This window comes from Macaca nemestrina, chromosome 4 (genome assembly GCF_043159975.1).
Source record: "Macaca nemestrina isolate mMacNem1 chromosome 4, mMacNem.hap1, whole genome shotgun sequence".
Taxonomy (NCBI): domain Eukaryota; kingdom Metazoa; phylum Chordata; class Mammalia; order Primates; family Cercopithecidae; genus Macaca; species Macaca nemestrina.
The window spans coordinates 145,273,048-145,295,512 of record NC_092128.1 but is presented as its reverse complement, the minus strand read 5'-3'; positions in this window follow the sequence as shown (position 1 = coordinate 145,295,512).

Sequence of the window (22,465 nt, the reverse complement as noted above, 5' to 3'; positions counted from 1 at the left end):
TCTGTGGCTGCTGTGGTGTGACCAAGTGTGGGTTCCACCTGGGTCTGGGACGCCGGCCCTCCTCCTGGGGCTGCCCAGCCATGCAGGCTCTGAGCCCTCATCGTGAGGCATTTTGCTCTCTGTCCTCTGAGCCGGTCTCTGCCTGCAGAAACCATTTCCCCTCTGTTTCCAGTGCTGTAATCCCTGCTAAGACCTAGGCAAGGCTTGACGCTGGGTTCTCGTTCTCCCCGGGGATGCCTTGGCCCTGTGAGTTTCAAGCCAAGTCACTCCTCCACTCTCGCGGGGTCTATCTCTTCATCCATGACCCCAGGAGGGAGCCTGGAGGGAGGCACAGTGGATGGACCTGCAACCACGGCCTGTCCTCTCCTGCCTTGTCTTTCTTTCCTTTTGTGGTGCTGTTTTATCTGGAACTTTGCTGAAGCGGCAGTTTATTCTAATTATCTCCAGCAGGACACATTGTAGACTGTGGTTCATCATATGCTAATAACATAATTATGTGGTTAGAAGATCAGGTCAGCAGAACATCGGCCAGGATGGGAAATAAATCAAGGCCAGGCGTTTTCAGGGGAAAGTTCCAAGTGTTTCTTTAGCAAGGCCTCTCCGGGCTCCCGGCCCAGGGTACAAGGCTGCAAAGCCCTACCACGCAGGGGGAAGATGAGAAGGCAGCTGCCAGGCTGTCAAATTGAGGTCCCCGACCAGCAACCCCAGGGGCCAGTCACCAACCCGCTTGGAAAAACAGGATTAGTCTCTAAATAATGCTTGACAGATTTTTGGAACTTTCTTCTGTCCAAAGGGGACCCTGGGGTTTGTAGTCTGGTGTGTAATCTCATAACTACATTGAAGGCAAACAGAAAAGTACTAGGAGACATGATAACTTGCTAGTTAGGCACAAGCACAAGCTCCTTAGTGCTTGGTGAGGCTAGAACCTGGTCTTCTGACCCCGGAGAGAAGTTGCTTTTATTGCACTCTGTGCCTCCTCAAATACTTGCCTGTTACTGCAGCTTCTTCAGAAATGAGGGAGCAGGGAGTCAGGACGACTGTCCACACTGGGACGATTGGAGGTCAACTGCAGGAATTCTTTTCTTTTTTTGGAGACAAAGTCTCCATCTGTCACCCAGGCTGCAGTGCAATGGCACGATCTCAACTCACTGTAACCTCTGCCTCCTGGGTTCAAGTGATTATCATGTCTCAGCCTCCTGAGTAGCTGGGACTATAGGCACACACCACCATGCCTGGCTTTTTTTTTTTTTTTTTGTCTTTTGAGTAAAGACAGGGTTTTACCATGTTGCCCAGGCTGATCTTGAACTCCTGACCTCAGACAGTCTGCCACCTTGGCCTCCCAAAGTGCTGGGATTACAGGCATGAGCCACTGCACCCAGCCAGGGACTCCTTTCTATAGTGCTTTTTTTTTTTCCTTAAGAGACAGGGTCTTGCTGTGTTGCCCAGGCTGGAGTGCAGTGGTGTGATCACAGCTCCCTGCAGCTTTGACCTCTTGTGCTCAAGCGATCCTCCTGCCCCAGCCTCCTGAGTAGCTGGGACTACAGGTATACACCACTATGCCTGGCTGATTTTTTTAAAAAACACTTTTGTAGGCCAGGCCTGGTGGCTCATGGCTGTAATCCCAGCACTTTGGAAGGCCAAGGCCAGCAGATCACTTTGAGACCAGCCTGGCCAACATGGTGAAACCCCATCTCTACTAAAAATGCAAAAATTAGGTAGGTGTGGTGGCAGATGCCTGTAGTTCCAGCTACTCAGCTGGCTGAGGCAGGAGAATTGCTTGAGCCCGGGGAGTGGAGGTTGCAGTGAGCCAAGATCCAGCCACTGTATTCCAGCCTGGGCAACAGAGCAAGATTCTGTCTCAAAAAAAAAAAAAAAAAAAAGGAGGAGAGAGGAGAAGAGGGATGTCAAGAGGTTAGGCAGCAGATGGTGTGAAACGGACCAGGACTTCAGGCAGCTGAGAACTATTTGTCACACCCTATGGACATGGCTCCCCTAGCTCTCTTTCCGGTAGGAGAACAGGCCTTCTTTCAAGGTGGAGACTGTGCGTGAAGGGTTTGTCTATGGAAATCCAAAGGTTTAGTTCATGAAGTTGGCCAGGGGCCCCCTTCTCATCTCTTTCTGGAAACTCTTCCCACTCCCAGGAGCCCCTTCTCTTCCAAGAACCTCCCAGAACCTGGATTTCATTAAATACCAAGGAGGTAAAACACTTGTTAATCATCTGTAAGATTTGAACTCTTAAAGGCCCACATCTGTGGTTGTCAAAATGTGGCTCCAGTACCATTGATGGGTGCCTGGGAGTGGGTCAGAAATGCAAAAGCAGACCAGGCGCTGCGGCTCGCACCCATGATCCCAGCACTTTGGGAGGCCATGGCAGGAAGACCGCTCGAACCCGGAAGTTTGAGGCTGCAGGGAGCCGTGATTTACACCACTGCCCTCCAGCCTAGATGACAGAGAGAGACTCTGTCAAAAAAAAAAAAAAAAAAAAGGGCCAGGCACAGTGGCTTATAAGGCCTGTATTCCCAGCACTTTGGGAGGCCAAGGTGGGACGATGGCCTGAGCCTAGGAATTTGAGACCAGCCTGAGCAATATGGTGAAACTCCATTTCTACAAAAACAAAAACAAAAACAAAAACAAAAATTACTCCAACATGGTGGCATGTGCCTGTAGTCCCCAGCAACCTGGGGGGCTGAGGCAGGAGGATCACTTGAGCCCAGGAGGTCGAGGTAGCAGTGAGCTGAGATTGTGCCACTGTGCTCCAGGACAAAGTGAGACCCTGTCAGAAAGAAAGAAAGAAAGAAAGAAGGAAAGAAAGAAAGAAAGAAAGAAAGAAAGAAAGAAAGAAAGAAAGAAAGAAAGAAAGAAAGAAAGAAAGAAAGAAAGAAAGAAAGAAAGGGAGGGAAGGAAGGGAAGGAAGGGAAGGAAGGGAAGGAAGGGAAGGAAGGGAAGGAAGGGAAGGAAGGGAAGGAAAGGAAGGAAGGGAAGGAAGGGAGAAAGAAAGGAAGAAAGAGAGAGACAGGAAGGAAGGAAGGAAGGAAGGAAGGAAGGAAGGAAGGAAGGAAGGAAGGAAGGAAGGAAGGAATGCAAAAATAGCTAAATTCCAATTCAGCAGCAAGGATAGAAAAGCATCTCTCCTCCCTCAGCAGGTACCTTGGGCTGCCAATGTCCAGGTAAGATGCCCTTGTCCTATAAAGCTGGGGCAAAATTAATATTCACGCAGCACCTCACAAGGGCCAGGCATGGAGGTAAACACCTCTCTTTCACGGATGAAGAAACTCAAGTTCAGAGAAGTTCAGTAACTTGCCCAAGTCTGCACGGCTAGGAGGCTGCACAGTCAGCATTTGTTTTTGTTTTTTTGAGACAGAGTCTCATGCTGTCGCCCAGGCTGGAGTGCAGTGGTGTGATCTCAGCTTACTGCAACCTCCACCTCCTGGACTCAAGTGATTCTCCTGCCTCAGTCTCCCGAGTAGCTAGGACCACAGGTGTGCGCCACCAGGCCTGGCTATTTTTTGTATTTTTAGTAGAGGCAGGGTTTCACCATGTTGGCCAGGCTGGTCTTGAACTCCTGACCTCAAATCGTCCACCCACCTCATCCTCCCAAAGTCCTGGGATTATAGGTGTGAGCCATCACGCCTGGTCACACTGAGCATTTGAACCCAGATCTGGTGTTCTTTAAACCCCTTAAGCTCCTGTTGAGTAGAAAACAGTTTTCAAACTCTTTCAAACTCTTTGAACTCAGGGAAAGTTTCCTTTGCACTCTTAAAAATTATTGAGCATCTCAAAAATCTTTTGTTTATGTGTGCTGTATCTAGGGATATTTACTGTGTGAGAGGATAAAACTGATAAATTCTTAAAATATTAATTCATTTTAAACAATAAGGAACCCATTGCATATTTAACATAAATAACATGCTTTTAAAAACCAGATCATTCCCAAACAGAAAAGCATAGTGAGAAGAATGGCATTTTTTTTCTGGTTGTTGTTTAAGACGGAGTTTCACTCTTGTTGTTCAGGTTGGAGTGCAATAGTGCAATCTCAGCTCACCGCAACCTCCATCTCCAGGGTTTAAGCAATTCTCCTGCTTTAGCTTCCCGAGTAGCTGGTATTACAGTCATGCACCACTACACCCAGCTAATTTTGTATTTTTAGTAGGGACGAGGTTTCTCCATGTTGGTCAGGCTGGTCTTGAACCCCCGACCTCACGTGATCCACCCGCCTCAGCCTCCCAAAGTGCTGGGATTACAGGTGTGAGCCACCATGCCTGGCAGGCATTGTTTTATTTTATTTATTTATTTTTTTTTTTGAGACGGAGTCTTGCTCTGTTGCCCAGGCTGGAGTGCAGTGGCCGGATCTCAGCTCACTGCAAGCTCCGCCTCCTGGGTTTATGCCATTCTCCTGCCTCAGCCTCCTGAGTAGCTGGGACTACAGGCGCCCGCCACCTCGTCCAGCTAGTTTTTTGTATTTTTTAGTAGAGACGGGGTTTCACCGTGTTAGCCAGGATAGTCTCGATCTCCTGACCTCGTGATCCGCCCATCTCGGCCTCCCAAAGTGCTGGGATTGCAGGCTTGAGCCACCGCGCCTGGCCCTTGTTTTATATTTTTGCAAATTTCTTCAATATCTGGCTGAAGACAGCTAGATTCTCAAATCCACCTTTAATCTGTTGCAGTACCCCACGTCATGTAGCCTCTGGAAAACACTCTGTGCTTGTGAATGAAAGGAATGTGAATGAAAAGGCCAATACCGTGTTAGGATTGTTGTAAAGTAACTTTGCCCCTGCAGACCCCCGAAAGGGTCTTGAAGAGCCCAGAGATCCCCAGACCCACACTTAAAATTTTTTTAATTAAAATTTCTTAAAAAGTTGTATGTGTATATAGTATATATCTACGGCACACAAGAGGTACTTTGATACAGGCCTGGAATGCGTAATGATCACATCAGGGTAAATGAGGTATCCATCACCTCAAGCATCTATCATTTCTTTGTGTCACAAATGTTCCAATTATACTTTTAGTTACTTTAAAATGTACCATAAGTTATTGTTCACTGCAGTCTCCCTGCTGTGCTATCAAATACTAGATCTTATTCATTCTATCTAACTATATGTTTGTGCTCATTAATCATCACCACGTACCCCCTCCCTACCACCCTCTTCCCAGCCCCTGGTAATCATCATTCTATTCTCTATCTCCATGAATTCAGTTGCTTTTGATTTTTATCTCCATGAGTTCAGTTTCTTTGATGTTTAAATCACATAAATCAGTGAGAACATGAGAACTTAGACCCAGACTACACTTAGAAAACTGCTGGAATAGAGTAAAACTGAGGAATCATCTTAATTCAAGGGCTTGTAGTGCTCTTTTTAAATTTCTTTCTTTTTTTTTTTGAGATGGAGTTTCACTCTGTTGCCCAGGCCAGAGTGCAGTGGCGTGATCTCAGCTCACTGCAACCTCCACCTCCTAGTTTCAAGCGATTCTCCTGCCTCAGCCTCCTGAGTAGCTGGGACTACAGGCGTACACAACCATGCCCGGCTAATTTTTGTATTTTTAGTAGTGATGGGGTTTCACCATGTTGGCTAGGCTGGTCTCGAACTCCTGACCTCAGGTGATCCACCTGCCTCGGCCTCCCAAAAAGTGCTGGGATTACAGGCGTGAACCACCACGGCCGGCCTTTTAAAAATTTTCTTAGCGATAGAGTCTCACTGTTGCCCATACTGGAGTGCAGTGGCGTGATCTTAGCTTGCTGCAGCCTCGAACTTCTGGGCTCAAGCGATCCTCACACCCCAGCCTCTCAGGTAGTGGGAACCACAGGCTTGCACTACCACACCGAGCTAAGTTTTTTAATTTTTTGTACAGACGCGGTCTTACGATGTTGCCCTGACTGGTCCCCAATGCCTGGACCCAAATCTATCCTCCCACATTGGCCTCCCAAAGCTCTAGGATCATAGGCGTGAGCTATCATGCCTGGCATCATTTTGATAATCCATTGTTCATAAATAAATACCGGGTTATGTCTGCAGTCTGGCTTCTGCCAAGTTTTCATGCAGAGACTGAGAAATGGGCTGAGAAAAGGGGGGAAAAAGGGAATGTGGGAACCAGCATGTGCCGCTGGAATTCTGAACTACGCCCCTCGGTCACCAGGAAGGAAGAGTGGGTCTCTGGCTGCTTGTTTGGGGTGCTATCTGAAGAGCAGGATGCCCAGCCGAGCCCTGCCGCCCATGATCTGCCCAGGGATAACTCCCCATGACTCATCTCTGACCTCAAGTGCCCAACATGTGTAACAGTGTGGTAAACATTCAACCCGGCAATGCCATTATTGGGTATATACCCAAAGGACTAGAAAGCATTCTACCATAGGCCAGGCATGGTGGCTCACACGTGGAGGCTCAGTTGTTTGGGAGGCCGAGGGGGGCGGATCACCTGAGGTCAGGAGTTTGAGACCAGCCTGGCCAACATGGCGAAAGTCCGTCTCAACTAAAAATACAAAAAATTAGCTGGATGTGGTGGCACGTGCCTGTAATCTCAGCTACTCGGTTGTCTGAGGCATAAGAATCACTTGAACCCAAGAGGCAGAGATTGCAGTGATCTGAGATCACGCCACTGCGCTGCAGCCTGGTTGACAGATCAAGACTCTATCTCAAAAATCAATCAATCCATCTTTTACCATACACATAAATAAATAGGTCATTCAACCATGCACATTCCACCTAGTGCTGCATTGGACATGTGTGTGCATGCAAAGACACATGGACATATATGTTCATTTCAGCACTATTCACAATAGCAAAGATATGGAATCAACCCAAATGCCCATCAATGGTAGACTGGATAAAGAAAATAGGGTACATATACACGATGGAATACTATGCAGCTATAAAAAAGTGAGATCATGGCCTTTGCAGCAGTATGGATGTAGCTGGAGGCCATTATCCTTAGCAGGTTAACACAGGAACAGAAAACCAAATACCACATGTTCTCACTTGCAAGTGGGAGCTAAACATTGAGTATACAAGGACACAAATAGGGGAACAACAGACACTGGGCCCAATTTGAGGATGAGGATTGGAAAACTATCTACGAGTATTATACTGATGACCTGGGTGACAATATAATCTGCACACCAAGCCCTTGTGTCCTGCAATGTTCCCATGTAACAAACCTACATATGTGCCCCTGAACCTAAAAACAAGTTGAAAATTTAAAAAAAAAAAAAAAATTTAAAAAGAATGTGTGTGGCTGGGTGCGGTGGCTCAAGCCTGTAATCCCAGCACTTTGGGAGGCCGAGACGGGCGGGTCACGAGGTCAGGAGATAGAGACCATCCCAGCTAACATGGAAAACCCCGTCTCTACTAAAAAATACAAAAAACTAGCTGGGCAAGGTGGCGGGCGCCTGTAGTCCCAGCTACTCAGGAGGCTGAGGCAGGAGAATGGCGTAAACCCGGGAGGTGGAGCTTGCAGTGAGCCGAGATGGCGCTGCTGCACTCCAGCCTGGGCCACAGAGCGAGACTCTGTCTCAGAAAAAAAAAAAAAAAAAAAAAGAATGTGTGATGGAATTGTATAGTCTCTAGGATATTCAAGCTGGGTCAGACCCACAATGGGGAAACTGAGGCCCAAGGATTGCAGCCTATGCAAGACTCCCAGGACTGTTCCCGGGAGAGCTGAGATGGAATCCACATGCTTCCTCTACCTGCTGACACCCCGGGACTCGATTTTCCAGCTCGGCAGATCCTCCAGGAAAATCTGCTTGTCCAGAGGAAACTCTGAGTCAGGGGAGGGGACTTTTTGATTTAATTTTGTTTTATTGAGATGTGGTCTTGCTCTGTCACCCAAGCTGGAGTGCAGTGGCATGATCATAGCTTACTGCAGCTTTGAATTTCTGGGTTCAAGTGATCCCTCCCACCTCTACCTCCCAAGTACTTGGGACTACAGGCTTGCACCACCATATCCAGTTGATTTCCATTTTTTTTGGTCTTGTGATGTTGCCCAGGCTGGTCTCGAATTCCTGGACTCATGATCCTCCTGCTTCAGCCTCCCAAAGTGCGGGGATTACAGGTGCGAGCCTCCGTGCCTGGCCAGAGGAGACGGACTTACTAGTCAGGGGCTATAGTCAATATGTTACAAATCAAGGTTATGTGCTGCTTAGGTGCCATTTAAAAAAAAATGTAATGGAGATTGTGGGAACAAACTCACTTCTACACCCAACCTTGTCCTGCACATCCCAGGGACTGTGGCAATCATGCCACACGTTGTCAGAGAGCAACCTTCAGGCCAACCACCGTGGGGGTCTTGGCTCTGGTGCTCTGTTCTCCCTGCACCCACGGGGCCCCATGACTGCATGTAGCCTGGGGTTTTTTCCTTCTGCTAAACATTTGCAACGCCCCTTCTGCCAGGAGCTGTGCTTGTTGCTGGGAACAAGGAGCAGGGCCATTCACAGTCCTTGCTCTTGAAAAGCCCCTTCTATCAATGGAGAGAGGAGAGTAGGGGACCATGTCCTAGGGTGTGAGCAATATTTCTCAGGGATAAGGTAACATAAGGAGGAAACAGACAAGTAACACTTAAGCAGCCGTGGGCACTGGGAGGCCAGGCAGTGGAGAACCCTGAAGTCTCAGATGTGAAGCCAAAGGGTGTGAGGGAGGGAGTGGCTTGCGGGGTTTGTCATACTCACTCTAGGGCTTCTGGAGGTAGCTTGCCCCACATAGGATTCTACCACCTCCAGCAGAAGAATTCTGTGTGGCTTCCTTGGATTTTGAGCAGCCACAGAGGTTTATCTGTCCTGCTCTCTTGTTCCTGGCTAGGCACGGATCTTCCTAGAACTTGATGGGGCTGATGGTGAGCCCAGTTCCAGGCAACAGGAAAGAAGAGAGACAAGGCAGAGAGGGCGGGCAGGTGGGACCCTGGAGGAGAAAACTGAGCTGGGCTTGGCAATGATCGCCTGGTTAATTAGCACCACGGGCCTCATTGTTGCGTCCGAGCAAGGTCTCCTGCTCTCTGGGGTCCTGAATCTAGGCCTCCCTTGGGGAGTTCAGAGCCAGGGCAGGATGGCGGATCCCTGCCTGGGCACCACATCCCACAGTTCTGCTTTCTCTCCGCCAAGATATCTTCCCTCCTTTCGGGCAGGATGGGCGATCTCAGCAATCAGGAGTGGGATTGAGTCCTGCCTGTCACACGGATTTTTGTTTAGTTGCTTTTATTTTGATTTTTCAGACAGAGTCTCGCTCTGTTGCTCAGGCTGGAGTGCAGTGGCGCGATCTCAGCTCACTGCAACGTCTGCCTCCCACGTTCAAGTGACTCTCGTGCCTCAGCCTCCAGAGTAGCTGGGATTACAGGTGTGAGCCACCAAGCCCGGCTAATTTTGGTATTTTTAGTAGAGACGTGGTTTCACCATGTTGGCCAGGCTGGTCTTGAACCCCTGACCTCAGGTCACCCACCTCGGCCTCCCAAAGTGCCGTGATTATAGGCGTGAGCCACCACGCTCGGCCTATTTAGTTGCTTTTAGTTGTCAGCTTCTTCATCTCTGGGATATTTTGATTTAAAAAATCTTACGAAGCTGTAAATTAAGCTTGCCTATGTTTACACTGTTTTGAAAATCCTCCTGGTGTTGAGATGATCACAGATTAAATGTGTTTAGAGGCTGGATGCAGCCACTTATGCCTGTAATCCCAGCACTTTGGGAGGCCAAGGTAGGAGGATTACTTGAAGCCAGGGGTTTCAGATCGGCCTGGGCAACATAGTGAGACCCTGTGCCTCCAAAAAATTTAAAACTTAGCCAAGGGCAGCGGCACACGCCTGTAGTCCCAGTTTGTCACGAGGCTAAGGCTGGACGATCGCTTGAGCCCAGGAGTTTGAGGCTGCCCTGAGCTATGATCGCACCAAGCGATGCAGCCTTGATGACACAGCAAGACCCTGTCTCTTAAAAAAAAATTATGAAAGTGTAAGACAAGCATGCTTAAATTTATCCTGTTTTGAAAACCCTCCCTGTGTTAAGATGATCACAGCTTAAAAATATTTAGAGAATAGGATCACGAGGTCAGGAGATCGAGACCATCCTGGCTAACGTGGCGAAACTCCGTCTCTACTAAAAATACAAAACGTTAGCTGGGCATGGTGGTGGGCACCTATAGTCCCAGCTACTTGGGAGGCTGAGATAGGAGAATAGAGTGGATCCGGGAGGCGGAGCTTGCAGTGAGCCGAGATCACGCCACTGCACTCCAGCCTGGGTGACAGAGCAAGACTGTCTCAAAAAAAAAAAAAATGCTTAGAGAATAAATGGCCCAAAATCCCTGCTATCACTTTACATCAATGCTGAAATTCAAGAACAGATTGAGGCTGCCACTGCGAGTGTTGAATCCCCTTCAGCCGGTCTAGAGGCCATCAGCAGAGCTGAAGGCCAAGCTGGAGATTGCATTCTTCACCTTTGTCTTCTCCATTTCCGAGACAAACATCTGAAGTCCAAAGAGATTAAGAGGTCCAAGATCTGATGGGAAATTCCTGGCAGAACTTGAAGTGGATATGGTGGGTGGCTGCTGGTGACAGAGAGGTCTCTCAGCAGTAACAGGGGTCCTTTGCCCTTTGACCTCTCCACATATTTGCAAGGACTGAAAGGGGGCCTGCTGGCTAGATGCTCTAGGGCAGGGGTATCCAATCTTTTGGCTTCCCTGGGCCACACTGGAAGAAGAATGATCTGGAGCCACACATAAAATACATTAACACTAATGACAGCTGATGAGCTAAAAAAAAAAAAAAAAATTCCAAAAAAGTTTCATAATTGTTTTGAGTGTGTGTTATTTATTTATTTATTTATTTATTGAGACGGAGTTTTGCTCTCGTTGCCCAGGTTGGAGTGCAATGGTGCAATCTCAACTCACTGCAACCTCCACCTCCTGAGTTCAAGTGATTCTTCTGCCTCAGCCTCCCAAGTACCTAGGATTATAGGCATGCACCACCACACCCAGCTAATTTTGTATTTTTACTAGAGATGGGGTTTCACCATGTTGGTCAGGCTGGTCTCGAACTCCTGAACTCAGGTGATCCTCCTGCCTCGGCCTCCCATAGTGCTGGGATTACAGGCGTGAGACACCAAGCCCGGCCTCATAATGTTGTAAGAAGTTTATGGATTTGTGTTGGGCTGCATTCAAAGCCATCTTGGGCTGCATGTTTACCACAGGCTTCAGGTGGACAAGCTCGCTCTAGGACGTCAGGGTGGCTCTGATTCTAGGTGGGGGTAGCTCTGGCTTGAGGACTCAGTCCACTAGGCTTCAATGTCTGTGCCTGAGTTCTGTGAAAGAAAAATCTCAGGCACTGTGACAGGTAATGCTGAGTGTCAACTTGATTGGATTGAGGGATACAAAGTATTAATCCTGGGTGTGTCTGTGAGGGTGTTGCCAAAGGAGACTAACATTTGAGTCAGTGGGCTGGGAAGGGCAGACCCACCCTTCACCTGGTTGGCACCATCTAATCAGCTTCTAGTGAATATAAAGCAGGCAGAAAAACGTGAAAAAGGAGATGGGCCTAGCCTCCCAGCCTACATCTTTCTCCTGTGCCGGATGCTTCCTGCCCTCGAATATCGGACTCCAAGTTCTTCACTTTTGGGACTCGGACTGGCTCTCCTTGCTCCTCAGCTTGCAGACGGCCTATTGTGGGACCTTGTGATCATGTAAGTTAATACTTAATATAACTCCTACATATATCTTATTAGTTCTGTCCCTCTAAGAGAACTCTAATACAGGCACAATACAATTCTGAAGCGTTTATTTGGGTAAGAAGCAATTTGGCAATTGGGAAATGCCAAACTGAAAAAGATCAAATGTTGCCACGACCAGTCTTGAAAGGCAAGCATGTGTAGGATATATGCGGAAGCAAAATAAATAATTTGATGGGTTGCGATGCTATTAGTTGTCTTATTTGGTCTATCATCTCGGAAAGTTCCTAGTTATAGCATTATGAGTTTGATGGCTACTTCTGATTCATTGAACTTAAGTTTTATTTTTCTTTAATATAGGCAGTGATAAGAAATAGCTCAAGTTAAGGAGCTGGGTGTGGTGGTTCATGCCTGTAATTCCAGCACTTTGGGAGTCTGAGGTGGGAAGATTGCTTGAGGCCAGGAATTTGAGGCCAGCCTGGGCAACATAGCGAGACTTCGTCTCTACTTAAAATCAAAAAAATTAGCCAGATGTAGTGGTGCATGCCTGTAGTCCCAACCACCTGGGAGGCTGAGGTGGGAGGATCACTTGAGTCCAGGAGTTCTAGGCTGTATTGAGCTATGATTGCACCACTGCCCTCCAGCCTGGGTAGCAGAGAGAGACCCTGTTAAAAAAAAAAAAAAGGAAAAAAACAGAAGCAGCTCAGTTTGAGTTTTGCTCATATTTGCAAATCAAGCAAGGTGTAGGTCGCTGATAAGGAGGCCTAACTAGTATCTGCCCAGGGATTCTTCAGGTCTGTTCTCCTTCTTCATTTACTTTAAGTGTTCTTACTAAAATGAGAATGTCATCATCCCAAAGCAAATGAAGTGTGAAGAACCACAGCTGCCATTCATTGATCTCCCACTGTGTCCCAGCCACACTATCTACTGTCCCTAAATGCTTGACACACATTGTCACAATGGACTCTTATAACCCCACTTTGCAGCTTTGAAAACTGAGGCATGAACTGACTGCAAGACACACTGAAGCTCCCACATCTACTCAAGGGATGGAGCTGGAGTTTGGGGCCATGTTTATCTGACCCTAAAGTCCTGCCTCCCGGATTCAAGCGATTCTCCTGCCTCAGCCTCCTGAGTAGCTGGGATAACAGGTGCCCGCCACTATGCCTGGCTAATTTTTTATATTTTTAGTAGAGATGGGGTTTCACCACATTGGCCAAGCTGGTCTCAAACTCCTGACTTCAGGTGATCTACCTGCGTCAGCCTCCCAAAGTGCTGGGATTACAGGCGTGAGCCACCACGCCCTGCCAAAGCCCTGCTTTTAACAGTTCTGACAGCAAATATCAACAAGTGAAGTTGACTCCTGACCAGAATCTGGGAGGTCCAGGCCTTCCCCATCTGCCATTGAGACTTTGAGACCATTTAAGACTTCCTTTTTCAAATTTTAGATTATTTGATATTTATGTGTTTTAAATTTCCATAGGTTTTTGGGGAACAGGTGGCATTTGGTTACATGAATAAGTTCTTTAGTGGTGATTTGTAAGATTTTGGTAAAACCATCACCTGAACTCAAAAGAAGATATACAAATGGCCAACAAACATATGAAAAAAACGCTCAGTATCACTAATTATCAGGGAAATGCAAATCAAAACCACAATATCATACCACCTGACTCTTGCAAGAACGGCCATAATCAAAAAATAATAGATGTTGGCATGGACGTGATGAAAAAGGAACATTTCTACACTGCTGGTGGGAATGTAAACTAGTACAACCACTATGGAAAACATTGTGGAGATTCCTTAAATAACTAGAAGTAGAACTATCATTTGATCCAGCAATCCCACTACTAGGTATCTACCCAGAGGAAAAGAAATCATTACACAAAAAAGATACTTGCACACGCATGTTTATAGCACCACGATTCGCAATTGCAAAACTGTGGAACCAGCCCAAATGCCCATCAATCAACGAGTGAATCCCAGGTGCGGTGGCTCACGCCTGTAATCCCAACACTTTGGGAGGCCTAGACGGGCAGATCACGAGTTCAGGAGATCGAGACCATCCTGGCTAACTCGGTGAAACCCTGTCTCTATTAAACATACAAAAAATTAGCCAGGCATGGTGGCGGACACCTGTAGTCCCAGCTACTCAGGAGGCTGAGGCAGGAGAATGGCATGAACCCGGGAAGCGGAGCTTGCAGTGAGCCGAGATCATGCCACTGCACTCCAGCTTGGTGACAGAGCGAGACTACATTTCAAAAAAAAAAAAAAAAGAAAGAAAGAAACTACTATATATATATATGATGGAATACTACTCAGCCATAAAGAGGAATGAATTAATGGCATTCACAGCAATCTCTGGATGGGATTGGAGACCATTATTCTCAGTGAAGTAACTTAGGAATGGAAAACCAAACATCGTATGCTCTCACTCATAAGTGGGAGCTAAGCTATGAGGATGCAAAGGCATAAGAATGACACAATGGACTTTGGGGACTTGTGGGGAAAGCATGGGAAGGGGGTGAGGGATTAAAGACTACAAATTGGATTCAGTGACACCATTTAAGACTTTCATACCATAGTAGCCTTGTGAGTGACGGTTCTCCCAAAAGCAGACACCAAAACAGGATTAGACATGCAGGGGGTTACTGGGGGAAACACCTGGTGAGGGAAAGTGGGGAGGAAGCCAGAGCAGGCTGGAAAAGGCTTAGACTATAATGCAAGTCTGACCCTTATGAAGGAGAGAGGGAGGGAAGAAAGGAAAGAAGAAAGGTCTTAGGCTGCAGTTCAGAGCTAAGACCAATTGGTCAAAGTTACAGACTGTCCTTGAGCCAAAGTTGTCCATGATAGGAGTCCCATATCTCGCAGAAGCAGGCCCCTCTTCGTGTCCCCAGATTTCCCAGTGAGCCGAGAAGCAGAGCGTCAGTGCAAACGGAGTGATGGATCTCCGAATGCACCAGCTGGGGCCATGGTAGGAGACCTAGGTGAGGCATTTTCATAGCTGCCACATAGTCCCCCACTAGGACAATGTGTTAATTGGTCAGAACTAAAGACCTTCTGAATTTGATTCACAAGGATGTCAGAGCAATTGAACTGGAGCTTATGGGCAGGCATAAGTGATACCACTGGGCCGGGTGCAGTGGCTCACCTTGTAATCCTAGCACTTTGGGAGGCCAAGGCAGGTGGATCGCTTGAGCTCAGGGGGTTGAGACTAGCCTGGGCATGATGGCAAAACCCTGTCTCTACAAAAAATACAAAAAGTAGCCAGGCATGCTGGCTCACACCTGTAGTCCCAGCTACTTAGGAGGCTGAGGTAGGAGGATTGCTTGAGCCCAAGAGATGGAGGCTGCAGTGATCTCTTTGATTGTGCCACTGCACTCCAGTCTGGGTGACAGACAGAGCAAACCCCTGTTGCAAATTTTAAAAAAGAAAAAGATTGATGGCACTAAGGAAACACTGGAAGCTGTGTTTCTTTGCTTTCAAGCTTCAAGCCATTCCTTACTTTCTGAAGGTGCTTGGAAGAGGACAGAAGTCCTGGAAAGATCGTTGTGACCTGTCATGCTGCAATAGGCAGGTGAGGAGGAGAGGTGGATGCTGGCAACCAGAAGTCATACAGTGAGGTCAGAGAGAAGACGCTAGAACCACAACCAGGAGTCAAGAACAGGAAAAGGTAGGAAGGAAGTCTAGGAATATAAGCTGAGCCAGTTTCCAGAGAGCCAGGATTAAATGGCCTGGAATTGGTTGTTGGAACTGAAAGTCACATAGTAACATAGCTGAAGCCCTAGGACAAAGCAAGAGTGAGAGACAAAGCTGGGCTTAACAGAGAGAGACACCAGGACCTCCAAGATGGGCCAGTGAACACTGTTCCACTGTGTACACTAGCGCGGAACTGTGGTGGAAGGCCTAAAATTAAAGTCCAATATCATGTTCTGCCCTGACGTCTGGTGAAACCAGGAGGGCCACAGGTGGTGTAACTGCAAGTTCACCTCCCTCTTTTGCTTCTAAATAAGGTCTCCCAGCCAAACAACTGTTCTTATCAAAGGGACCAGGCACAGTTTCCACTTACCCTTGAGTAGCCAATCACATCTTCCTGTGGGAATGCAGGCCACCCCATCCTCTGGATACTACAAAGCCACCTTCCACAGTGGCTTCTTCTTCACTTTGCTCTCCAGTGCAGTCCTCATGTGGTCCTGTGTGGCATGCAATGTCCTCTGTCAGTATATGTGATGAATTAACTGCTGTCAGTCTCATCTACCCAGTGTTGGGTGTCGCGTAAAATCGGCCATCCCCGTAACCCTAGGGCAGGAATCCCTTCTTCACAAATGGGGTGAATAAGGGGCAATTCTTGCAGGAACAGACCAGATCCCTGAGGATTCCAGCTGGAAAGACAAGACATAAAAGATCACAAGTGTCAAGTGACACGCATGGACCAGACAAGAAATATCAACCATTCATTCATCCATTCATTCGACAAATACGAACTGAGCCCTCACTATGTGCCAAACACTGCTCTAGGCCCTGGAAACACCACCGTGAAGAAACATGAAATTCCTGCCTCCATAGAACTTATATGCTCTGGTCAGGCTGGGGAGGCTGACAATAGGGGTTATGAAGAAAAATAATTAGGGTACCAGAGATGAGGAGAGCTAGGGGTTGCTATCTTGTTTACAGAGGATGGTCATCGAGTTCGTTAACATGAAGATATTTGAACATGGGCTGTTACAGAGCTGTGGCCCCAGGACAAAGCAGCAGTGAAAGGCAAAGCCAGGCTTAGTAGAGAGAGAGAGACACCAGGACTTCCAAGATGGGTCAGTGAACCCTGTTTAACCATATACGCTAGAGAAGAACTGTGGTAGGAGGCCTAAAATTAAGACTCAATATTACATACTGCTCTGAATTTGAGAGTGCAAGCACATGAAAGTCTGGGGGAAAAGCATTTGCAGCAGAAGGAATAGCCAAGGCAAAGGCACGGAGGTAGCAGCAGGAGAAGATGGAGAGCTTACTATGAACAAGGAACTTCTAAAAGGGAATAACTTGAATAGACTTAAAAGAGCAATAAGTATAATGACCAACCAATAATGATCAATCAATAAATATAATGATCAATCAATTAGTATGTATGTACAGATTAGCAAATAATTGTGAAGCAAATAGTTGTGTGACCACTACTCAGGTCAATAAATAGCGGGTTTTGACCAAAGGAAGCTTGTGAGATTCTATGTTGGCCTCTTCCCTTGGCCTCTGTGCATGATGCCCAGGAGTCCAGAACCTGCAGAGACAGTCTGGCAATGCCCTAGACCCCAAACTTGGAGTCTGAGAACTGGTTGGCATACTTCCGCTCTCACCCGTATTTTATAAGATTTGGATATTAACAACTTGTATTAGCTGCAGACCTGGTTCATCCAGTGACAGGACAAATCAAAGCCCATGTCAGGGGTACTGGGGTTGGCCTCAGTGTTCCCACCCACTTCTGTCGAGAACCAAACCCCTCTTTCCCACCTCTAGCAGTGTGGGGATCGCCACTACTTCATGAAGGAGCTCACAGTCTCCTTCCGTTTTACCAAGAGCAGGGTAGTTTGCTTACAGTCATGAAACCACAAACAAAAAAAAAAATACTCTGAGCCTCCTGCAAACTGTGGCATTCTTTAGAGCCATCCTCTTCCCTCGTTATCCAATCATTTAACAATTGTTGAGGTTTTCCACTGGGCAATTCACTTTGCTGGGTGCTAGCCAGACAGAAACAAAAAGACAGACATGAAGTGTGGGTCCTCAGCAGAAGAGGGTAACTCTTGTATCCAGCCCTACAAGACTTCTTGGACTCTGGTTACAGCTCTTCTGGACTCATAGGCTTGACTGCGTTTATTTAAGTGCCTAGATCAACCACTGGGAGCTACAACCATGGCTCCCAAGCTGAGATCGAAGAACACAGGCTTAGCTATTCCTCCAACCCAAAGCAGACATCCTACTGTAGCTGCATGACCATGACACACATACGTGCACACACACACACACACACACACACACACACTACTTTCCCTACATGGGGTTTCTGCCTTCAAGACCAGCTCCATTCCCTCTCTTTCACTTTAAGTATTTTTGGTGTTTCATCTCTATAGATAATGCATAAAAGCTTATATGTATCTACTGAAGTATTTATAGGTGAGATGATGTAAAACCTGCAATTGGCTTCAAAATGTCCCATGCTTTCCAAAACTGGAAGGCATGCATAAATGAAACAAAAATAGCAAAATGTGAATAATTGTTGCAGCTGGGTTTATTATATTATGGTTTTTACTTTTGGGAATGGTTGAAAATTTCCAAAATGAAAAATTACATAAAAATCAATCAATAAGTATATATGTACAGATAAGCAAATAATGAGGCAAATACCTGTGTGACCACCACCAAGGTCAGTAAATAGAAAGTTGCCAGCCCCCAAATATGTCTTTTTGTGCTCTCTTCAAACCGGACATAATCAGTAGCCTAGTTTTTTTTTTTTTTTCTTTCCAGTTTTTTTATTGTGTTAAAATTTACGTAACATGAAATTTACCATTTTAACCATTTTTAAATGTACAGTCTGTGGCATTAAGTACATTCATATTGTGCCACTACCATCACCACCCACCACCAGACTTTTTTCATCTTGCAAATTGAAACCGTATACCCATTAAACAATAAATCTTCATTTCCCTCCTCACATCCCCTGTGAATTAGGTTTCTCTGGAGGGACAGGACTAATAGGATAGACGTATATACAAATGGGAATTTATTAAGGAGTATTGACTTACACGATCACAAGGTGAAGTCCCACAGTAGGCCGTCTGCAAGCTGAGGAGCAAGGAAGTCAGTCTGAGCTCCAAAAACTCAAAAGTAGGGAAGCCAAAAGTGTAGCTTTTAGTCTGTGGCTGAAGGCTGGAGAGCCTCTGGCAAACCACTGGTGTAAGTCCGAGAGTCCAAAAGCTGAAGAACTTGTAGTGCAATGTTCGAGTGCAGGAAACATCCAGCACGGGAGAAAGGCGGGGACCAAAAGACTCACCCAGTCTAGTCTTTCCACGTTTCTCTTCCTGCTTTAATTCTAGCCGCATGGGTAGCTGATGAGATGGTGTCCACCCAGATTGAGGATGGGTCTGTGTCTCCCAGTCCACCGACTCAAATGTTAATCTCCCTTGGCAACACCCTCACGGACACACCCAGGAACAATACTTTGCATCCTTTGATCCAATCAGGTTAACACTCAATACTCCCTATCAGACCCTGGTGCTATGATCTGAATATTTGCTGGCTCCAAAACTCATGTTTAATCTCCACTGTGTTACTATTGAGATGTGGGGTCTTTAAGAGGTGATTGGTTCATGAGAGCTCTGCCCTCGTGAATAGATTAATCCATTTGTGGATTAAAAGATCAATGGGCTCATGGATTAATGGGTTACACAGGAGTTGGACTACTGGCTTTATAAGACAGGGAAGAAAGACCTACTCAGCCCCCTCACCATGTGATGCCTGGAGCAGCATCAGGACTCTGCAGAGAGCCCCTACAAGCAAGAAGACCCTCACCAGATGCATCCCCTTGACCTCAGACTCCTCGCTTCCAGAACTGTAAGAAATAAATTTTGGGCCGGGCGCGGTGACTCACGCCTGTAATCCCAGCACTTTGGGAGGCCGAGGTGGGCAGATTGCCTGAGGTCAGGAGTTCAAGACCAGCCTGGCCAACATGGTGAAACCCCATCTCTACTAAAATACAAAAATTAGCTGGGCATGGTGGTGGACGCCTGTAATCCCAGCTACTCAGGAGGCTGATGCAGGAGAATCTCTTGAACCCAGGAGGTAGAGGTTGCAGTAAGCCGAGGTTGCACCATTGTACTCCAACCTGGGTGACAAGAGTGAGACTTCATCTCAAAAAAAAAAAAAAAAAGAAAGAAAAGAAAAAAGAAATAAATTTTGTTTCTGTATTACCTAGTTTCAGGTATTCTGTTATAACCAACAGAAAATGGACCAAGAAACCTGGCAATCACCATTCTATTTTCTGTCTATGAATTTGCCCATTCTAGGTACCTCCTCTAAGTGGAATCATATAGTATGTGTGTTTTTGTGACTGACTTATTTTATTTCACATCATGTCCTCAAGGTTCATCTATGTTGTAGCATCTGTCAGAGTCTGCTTCTCCTTTAAGGCTGAATAATATTCCATTGTATGTATATATCACATTTTGCTTTTGTGACAATCATTTCCTTGGCCTTTTTATTATTTTGCCATATAAGTAGTAAAATAAACAATACAATTTAGTTTTTCCTGTTATTGAGCTATGTAAATGGAATCATATAGTGTGTGTTCTTTTATGAGAAGAAGAGAAAATGTGAGGCAAGAGCTTGACTAAGTTGGGAAGAGTTTTAGTCTGTCTTTGTATGAACGAGAAAACCCAGGCTCAGGGAGAGGGAATTTCCACCCAAAGTCCCACATGAGGAATAGGCTGGCCTCCAGGTCCCTGGGCTATCAGATTAGAGCTATTCCACTGATCTCACAGTTTTGTTCAAGACCACACAATCAGCAGCAGGACTGAGAAGAGGACCGTCACAGTGGCTTGCGTGAACTTCACGAGGACTATTGGCCATTGGCAGATTTGCACATGAGGCTGGCTGCTCTAGATGGATTCAGTTCAGAGGAGTTTAGCTTGTGAAGGACAGAAATAATTTCTCCCAAGACAAAGTCAAACAGAAGACAGCCTTGGGGGAGCAAATCCAAGCAGCGTCGTAGGGAAGAAGGGCTAGTGATTTGCATCATAAAAATTTATGTAGTATATGACCTATGACGTAGGCAGGCTGACTAATTACCCCTAAGATATTCATGTCCTAATTTCTAGAACCTATGCCTATTACCTTATATGACAAAGACTTTGCAGATGTGATTAATTTAAGAGTCTTGAGATGGGGGGATCATCCTGGATTATCCTGGTGAGCCCTAAGTGTCAGCACAAGTCCTTGTAAGAAGGTGGTAGATGGAAATTACAGAAAGAAGAGGAGGAAATGTGACCAAGAAGGCAGAAATTGGAGTGATACTGGAGTGATGTAACCATGTGCTAAGGAATTCCAACAGCCCCCTGGAAGCTGAAAGAGGCAAGGAACAAATTCTCCCATAAAGCCTCCAGAGGGAGCCAGCCCTGCTGCCATCTTGATTTTGGTCTAGTCAAACCAATTTTAGACTTCTGGATTCCAGACCTGTGAGAGGATAATTGTTTTTTTTGAGAAGGAGTCTATCTGTGTAGCCCAGCTGGAGTGCAGTGTCGCGATCTCGGCTCACTGCAAGCTCCCCCTCCCAGGTTCACACCATTCTCCTGCCTCAGCCTCCCAAGTAGCTGGGACTACAGGCGCCCACCACCGTGCCCGGCTAATTTTTTGTTAGTACAGACAAGGTGTCACTGTGGTCTTGATCTCCTGACCTCATAATCTGCCCACCTCGGCCTCCCAAAGTGCTGGGATTACAGGCTTGAGCCACCACAACCAGCCATTTGTATTGTTTTAAGCTACCAAGTTTGTAGTAATTTATACAGCAGCCATAGGAAAAATAATACAGATGTACTTATTGAATATCTACAGTTCACTTGGGATTAAATAACACATAAATAAATAAATCTACGGTTCACTTGGGCATTTGAGATGAAAGAATAAATAAGACCTCGCCTTATTTATTCTGTTTGTGCTGTTATAACAGAATACAGAGACTGGATAATTTATAAAGAAGAGACATTTATTTTCTTACAGTTTTGGAGCCCGGAAAGTCCAAGATCAAGGCGCCAGCAAGTCTGGTGTCTGGTGAGGGCTGCTCTCTGCTTCCAAGATGGTGCATTGAACACTGCACCTGCCAGATGGAAGGAAGACAGTGTCCTAATGTGGCAGAAAGCAGAAAGGCAAAAAGGCGTGAACTCACTGTCAAGCCATTTGATAAGGGCAACTAATACCATGCCTAAGGGCAACTAGTCTCTGCCCTCATGATTTGGTCACCTCCCAAAGACCACACCTCTCAATACTATTGCAATGGCAATTAAGTTTCAACATGTATTTTTGTAGGGGACAAAAACATTCAAACCATAGAGTAGTTCCTGGCATCAGGAAGTCAAAATAGTCTGATGGAAGGAAGGATATATCAAGGAAGGCTTCTTAGAGGAGGTAATGTTTCAGCCCAACATAAAATAACGAGTAGGAGTGAGGCAGGTGAAGAAAAAGAAGTACATGCTAGCCAGGCATGGTGGCTCATGCCTGTAATCCCAGCACTTTGAGAGGCTGAGGCAGGTGGATCACTTGAGACCAGCCTGGCCAACTTGGAGAAGCCCCATCTCTACTAAAAATACAAAAATTACCCAGGCGAGGTGGCACACACGTGTAATCCCAGCTACTTGGGACGCTGAGGCAGGAGAATTGCTTGAACCTGGAAGGTGGAGGTTGCAGCCTGGGTGAGAACAAAACAGAAAGAAAGAAAGAGAGAAAGAAAGAAAGAAAGAGGCCGGGCGCGGTGGCTCAAGCCTGTAATCCCAGCACTTTGGGAGGCCGAGATGGGCGGATCACGAGGTCAGGAGATCGAGACCATCCTGGCTAACACGGTGAAACCCCGTCTCTACTAAGAAATACAAAAAATAGCCGGGCGAGGTGGCAGCGTCTGTAGTCCCAGCTACTTGGGAGGCTGAGGCCGGAGAATGGCGTGAACCCGGGAGGTGGAGCTTGCAGTGAGCTGAGATCCGGCCACTGCACTCCAGCCTGGGCTACAGAGCGAGACTCCGTCTCAAAAAAAAAAAAAAAAAAAAAAAAAAGAAAGAAAGAAAGAAAGAGAGAGAGAGAAGG